Source organism: Malaclemys terrapin, chromosome 7, assembly GCF_027887155.1.
Source record: "Malaclemys terrapin pileata isolate rMalTer1 chromosome 7, rMalTer1.hap1, whole genome shotgun sequence".
In the NCBI taxonomy this organism is placed as follows: domain Eukaryota; kingdom Metazoa; phylum Chordata; order Testudines; family Emydidae; genus Malaclemys; species Malaclemys terrapin.
Genome location: NC_071511.1, coordinates 1,028,393 through 1,034,392, shown reverse-complemented (window position 1 = coordinate 1,034,392; position 6,000 = coordinate 1,028,393). Strand labels below are relative to the sequence as shown.

The 6,000-nt window shown below is 77.4% G+C and overlaps 1 protein-coding gene across 2 annotated transcripts in view; it reads left to right on the top strand.

Moving 5' to 3' along the window:
- The first annotated feature begins 845 nt into the window (after positions 1-845).
- Positions 846-6,000, top strand: part of IHO1 (interactor of HORMAD1 1) — a 52,082-nt gene continuing 46,927 nt past the window's right edge. For both annotated transcript variants that reach the window (XM_054035986.1, XM_054035988.1), the window contains exon 1: positions 846-900. The gene's annotated coding sequence lies outside the window, so the exon portion shown is untranslated. The remainder of the gene's footprint in view (positions 901-6,000) is intronic.

Sequence of the window (6,000 nt, the reverse complement as noted above, 5' to 3'; positions counted from 1 at the left end):
GGGCTGGGGTGACTGGGGGGGTCGTTGGGGCTGGGGGGTGAGTGGGGGGGCTGGGGTGAATGGGGGGTCGGTGGGGGTGTTGGGGCTGGGGGGTGAGTGGGGGTGCTGGGGTGACTGGGGGGGTCGTTGGGGCTGGGGGGTGAATGGGGGGTCGGTGGGGGTGTTGGGTCTGGGGGGTGAGTGGGGGGGCTGGGGTGACTGGGGGGGTCGTTGGGGCTGGGGGGGTGAGTGGGGGTGCTGGGGTGACTAGGGGGGTCGGTGGGGCTGGGGGGGTGAGTGGGGGTGCTGGGGTGACTAGGGGGTCGTTGGGGCTGGAGGGTGAGTGGGGGGGGCTGGGGTGACTAGGGGGGTCATTGGGGCTGGGGGGGTGAGTGGGGGGACTGGGGTGACTGGGGGGGTCGTTGGGGCTGGGGGGTGAGTGGGGGGGCTGGGGTGAATGGGGGGTCGGTGGGGGTGTTGGGGCTGGGGGGTGAGTGGGGGTGCTGGGGTGACTGGGGGGGTCGGTGGGGATGTTGGGGCTGGGGGGTGAGTGGGGGGGTCGGTGGGGCTGGGGGGTGAGTGGGGGGGTCGTTGGGGCTGGGGGGGTGAGTGGGGAGGCTGGGGTCGGTGGGGGTGTTGGGGCTGGGGGGGTGAGTGGGGGGGCTGGGGTGACTGGGGGGGGTCGGTGGGGGTGTTGGGTCTGGGAGGTGAGTGGGGGGGTCGGTGGGGCTGGGGGGTGAGTGGGGGGGGTCGGTGGGGCGGGTGAGTGGGGGGGTCGGGGGGAAGGCGGGGGCCGCGGTCTCTGTGGGGGCGGGGCGGGGCGGGGGGGTGTCGCGCGCGGGCCCGGCGGCGGTTGGCGGTTGGCGGTTGGCGCCTCGCGCTGAGGGAGCCTCGCGCCGACCGGCCGCTGCCGCCCCTGAGGTGAGGGGGGGACCCCGGCGGCGGCCTCCCGCCATGGCCCGGCCGGCCCCGAATCCCGGCCCAGGGGAGCCCCGGGGAGCCCCGCTCCCCCCATCTCCGCCCCCCGAGCGGGGCGCCCCTGGCCGGGCTGGGGCGCGGCTCACCGGGTCCCGGCCCCGGGGCGGAGTCTGGCTGCGGGGCACCGCGCCTGGGGGTGGCCGGGCCTTGCTTCCCGCTCCCAGGTGTTACCCCCCATCGCTGGGGATTGGGGCCCAGGCCGAGCGCCCCACGCCCCGGGGGTCTCCGCTGTGGTAGCGCCTGGGAGCCCGGGCCAGGCGCGGTACAAACAGAGCCACCCCCGTCCCCCTAGAGCCACCCCCGTCCCCCCAGAGCCACCCCCGTCCCCCCAGAGCCACCCCCGTCCCCCCAGAGCCACCCCCGTCCCCCCAGAGCTCCGACCCCGTCCCCCCAGAGCTCCGACCCCGTCCCCCCAGAGCTCCGACCCCGTCCCCCCAGAGCTCCGACCCCGTCCCCCCAGAGCCACCCCCGTCCCCCCAGAGCTCCGACCCCCCAGAGCTCCGACCGCGTCCCCCTAGAGCCACCCCCGTCCCCCCAGAGCTCCGACCCCGTCCCCCCAGAGCTCCGACCCCGTCCCCCCAGAGCCACCCCCGTCCCCCCAGAGCTCCGACCCCGTCCCCCCAGAGCTCCGACCCCGTCCCCCCAGAGCCACCCCCGTCCCCCCAGAGCTCCGACCCCGTCCCCCCAGAGCTCCGACCCCGTCCCCCCAGAGCCACCCCCGTCCCCCCAGAGCTCCGACCCCCCAGAGCTCCGACCGCGTCCCCCTAGAGCCACCCCCGTCCCCCCAGAGCTCCGACCCCCTAGAGCCACCCCCGTCCCCCCAGAGCTCCGACCCCGTCCCCCTAGAGCCACCCCCGTCCCCCCAGAGCTCCGACCCCGTCCCCCCAGAGCTCCGACCCCGTCCCACTAGAGCCACCCCCGTCCCACCAGAGCTCCGACCCCGTCCCCCCAGAGCCACCCCCGTCCCCCCAGAGCTCCGACCCCGTCCCCCCAGAGCCACCCCCGTCCCCCCAGAGCTCCGACCCCGTCCCCCCAGAGCTCCGACCCCGTCCCCCTAGAGCCACCCCCGTCCCCCCAGAGCTCCGACCCCGTCCCCCCAGAGCTCCGACCCCGTCCCCCCAGAGCCACCCCCGTCCCCCCAGAGCTCCGACCCCCCAGAGCTCCGACCGCGTCCCCCTAGAGCCACCCCCGTCCCCCCAGAGCTCCGACCCCCTAGAGCCACCCCCGTCCCCCAGAGCTCCGACCCCGTCCCCCCAGAGCCACCCCCGTCCCCCCAGAGCTCCGACCCCGTCCCCCCAGAGCTCCGACCCCGTCCCCCCAGAGCCACCCCCGTCCCCCCAGAGCTCCGACCCCGTCCCCCCAGAGCCACCCCCGTCCCCCCAGAGCTCCGACCCCGTCCCCCCAGAGCTCCGACCCCGTCCCCCCAGAGCCACCCCCGTCCCCCCAGAGCTCCGACCCCCCAGAGCTCCGACCGCGTCCCCCTAGAGCCACCCCCGTCCCCCCAGAGCTCCGACCCCCTAGAGCCACCCCCGTCCCCCCAGAGCTCCGACCCCGTCCCCCCAGAGCTCCGACCCCGTCCCCCCAGAGCCACCCCCGTCCCCCCAGAGCTCCGACCCCGTCCCCCCAGAGCTCCGACCCCGTCCCACTAGAGCCACCCCCGTCCCACCAGAGCTCCGACCCCGTCCCCCCAGAGCCACCCCCGTCCCCCCAGAGCTCCGACCCCGTCCCCCCAGAGCCACCCCCGTCCCCCCAGAGCCACCCCCGTCCCCCCAGAGCTCCGACCCCGTCCCCCCAGAGCCACCCCCGTCCCCCCAGAGCTCCGACCGCGTCCCCCCAGAGCTCCGACCCCGTCCCCCTAGAGCTCCGACCCCGTCCCCCCAGAGCCACCCCCGTCCCCCCAGAGCTCCGACCCCCTAGAGCCACCCCCGTCCCCCCAGAGCTCCGACCCCCCAGAGCTCCGACCCCGTCCCCCCAGAGCCACCCCCGTCCCCCCAGAGCCACCCCCGTCCCCCCAGAGCTCCGACCCCGTCCCCCCAGAGCCACCCCCGTCCCCCCAGAGCTCCGACCCCCTAGAGCCACCCCCGTCCCCCCAGAGCTCCGACCCCGTCCCCCCAGAGCCACCCCCGTCCCCCCAGAGCCACCCCCGTCCCCCCAGAGCTCCGACCCCGTCCCCCCAGAGCCACCCCCGTCCCCCCAGAGCTCCGACCCCGTCCCCCCAGAGCCACCCCCGTCCCCCCAGAGCCACCCCCGTCCCCCCAGAGCTCCGACCCCGTCCCCCCAGAGCCACCCCCGTTCCCCCAGAGCTCCGACCCCCTAGAGCCACCCCCGTCCCCCCAGAGCTCCGACCCCGTCCCCCCAGAGCTCCGACCCCGTCCCCCCAGAGCCACCCCCGTCCCCCCAGAGCTCCGACCCCGTCCCCCCAGAGCCACCCCCGTCCCCCCAGAGCTCCGACCCCGTCCCCCCAGAGCCACCCCCGTCCCCCCAGAGCTCCGACCCCGTCCCCCCAGAGCTCCGACCCCGTCCCCCTAGAGCTCCGACCCCGTCCCCCCAGAGCCACCCCCGTCCCCCCAGAGCTCCGACCCCGTCCCCCCAGAGCCACCCCCGTCCCCCCAGAGCTCCGACCCCGTCCCCCCAGAGCTCCGACCCCGTCCCCCCAGAGCCACCCCCGTCCCCCCAGAGCTCCGACCCCGTCCCCCCAGAGCCACCCCCGTCCCCCCAGAGCTCCGACCCCCCAGAGCTCCGACCGCGTCCCCCTAGAGCCACCCCCGTCCCCCCAGAGCTCCGACCCCCTAGAGCCACCCCCGTCCCCCCAGAGCTCCGACCCCGTCCCCCCAGAGCTCCGACCCCGTCCCCCCAGAGCCACCCCCGTCCCCCCAGAGCTCCGACCCCGTCCCCCCAGAGCTCCGACCCCGTCCCACTAGAGCCACCCCCGTCCCACCAGAGCTCCGACCCCGTCCCCCCAGAGCCACCCCCGTCCCCCCAGAGCTCAGACCCCGTCCCCCCAGAGCCACCCCCGTCCCCCCAGAGCCACCCCCGTCCCCCCAGAGCTCCGACCCCGTCCCCCCAGAGCCACCCCCGTCCCCCCAGAGCCACCCCCGTCCCCCCAGAGCTCCGACCGCGTCCCCCCAGAGCTCCGACCCCGTCCCCCTAGAGCTCCGACCCCGTCCCCCCAGAGCCACCCCCGTCCCCCCAGAGCTCCGACCCCCTAGAGCCACCCCCGTCCCCCCAGAGCTCCGACCCCCCAGAGCTCCGACCCCGTCCCCCCAGAGCCACCCCCGTCCCCCCAGAGCTCCGACCCCGTCCCCCCAGAGCCACCCCCGTCCCCCCAGAGCTCCGACCCCCTAGAGCCACCCCCGTCCCCCCAGAGCTCCGACCCCGTCCCCCCAGAGCCACCCCCGTCCCCCCAGAGCTCCGACCCCGTCCCCCCAGAGCCACCCCCGTCCCCCCAGAGCTCCGACCCCGTCCCCCCAGAGCCACCCCCGTCCCCCCAGAGCTCCGACCCCCTAGAGCCACCCCCGTCCCCCCAGAGCTCCGACCCCGTCCCCCCAGAGCTCCGACCCCGTCCCCCCAGAGCCACCCCCGTCCCCCCAGAGCTCCGACCCCGTCCCCCCAGAGCTCCGACCCCGTCCCCCCAGAGCCACCCCCGTCCCCCCAGAGCTCCGACCCCGTCCCCCCAGAGCCACCCCCGTCCCCCCAGAGCTCCGACCCCGTCCCCCCAGAGCCACCCCCGTCCCCCCAGAGCTCCGACCCCGTCCCCCCAGAGCTCCGACCCCGTCCCCCTAGAGCTCCGACCCCGTCCCCCCAGAGCCACCCCCGTCCCCCCAGAGCTCCGACCCCGTCCCCCCAGAGCCACCCCCGTCCCCCCAGAGCCACCCCCATCCCCCCAGAGCTCCGACCCCGTCCCCCCAGAGCCACCCCCGTCCCCCCAGAGCTCCGACCCCGTCCCCCTAGAGCCACCCCCATCCCCCCAGAGCTCCGACCCCGTCCCCCCAGAGCCACCCCCGTCCCCCCAGAGCTCCGACCCCGTCCCCCCAGAGCCACCCCCGTCCCCCCAGAGCCACCCCCATCCCCCCAGAGCTCCGACCCCGTCCCCCCAGAGCCACCCCCGTCCCCCCAGAGCTCCGACCCCGTCCCCCTAGAGCCACCCCCGTCCCCCCAGATCTCCGACCCCGTCCCCCCAGAGCCACCCCCGTCCCCCCAGAGCTCCGACCCCGTCCCCCCAGAGCTCCGACCCCGTCCCCCCAGAGCCACCCCCGTCCCCCCAGAGCTCCGACCCCCTAGAGCCACCCCCGTCCCCCCAGAGCTCCGACCCCGTCCCCCCAGAGCCACCCCCGTCCCCCCAGAGCTCCGACCCCCCAGAGCTCCGACCGCGTCCCCCTAGAGCCACCCCCGTCCCCCCAGAGCTCCGACCCCCTAGAGCCACCCCCGTCCCCCCAGAGCTCCGACCCCGTCCCCCCAGAGCCACCCCCGTCCCCCCAGAGCTCCGACCCCGTCCCCCCAGAGCTCCGACCCCGTCCCCCCAGAGCCACCCCCGTCCCCCCAGAGCCACCCCCGTCCCCCCAGAGCTCCGACCCCGTCCCCCCAGAGCCACCCCCGTCCCCCCAGAGCTCCGACCCCGTCCCCCCAGAGCCACCCCCGTCCCCCCAGAGCTCCGACCCCCTAGAGCCACCCCCGTCCCCCCAGAGCTCCGACCCCGTCCCCCCAGAGCTCCGACCCCGTCCCCCCAGAGCCACCCCCGTCCCCCCAGAGCTCCGACCCCGTCCCCCCAGAGCTCCGACCCCGTCCCCCCAGAGCCACCCCCGTCCCCCCAGAGCTCCGACCCCGTCCCCCCAGAGCCACCCCCGTCCCCCCAGAGCTCCGACCCCGTCCCCCCAGAGCCACCCCCGTCCCCCCAGAGCTCCGACCCCGTCCCCCTAGAGCTCCGACCCCGTCCCCCCAGAGCCACCCCCGTCCCCCCAGAGCTCCGACCCCGTCCCCCCAGAGCCACCCCCGTCCCCCCAGAGCCACCCCCATCCCCCCAGAGCTCCGACCCCGTCCCCCCAG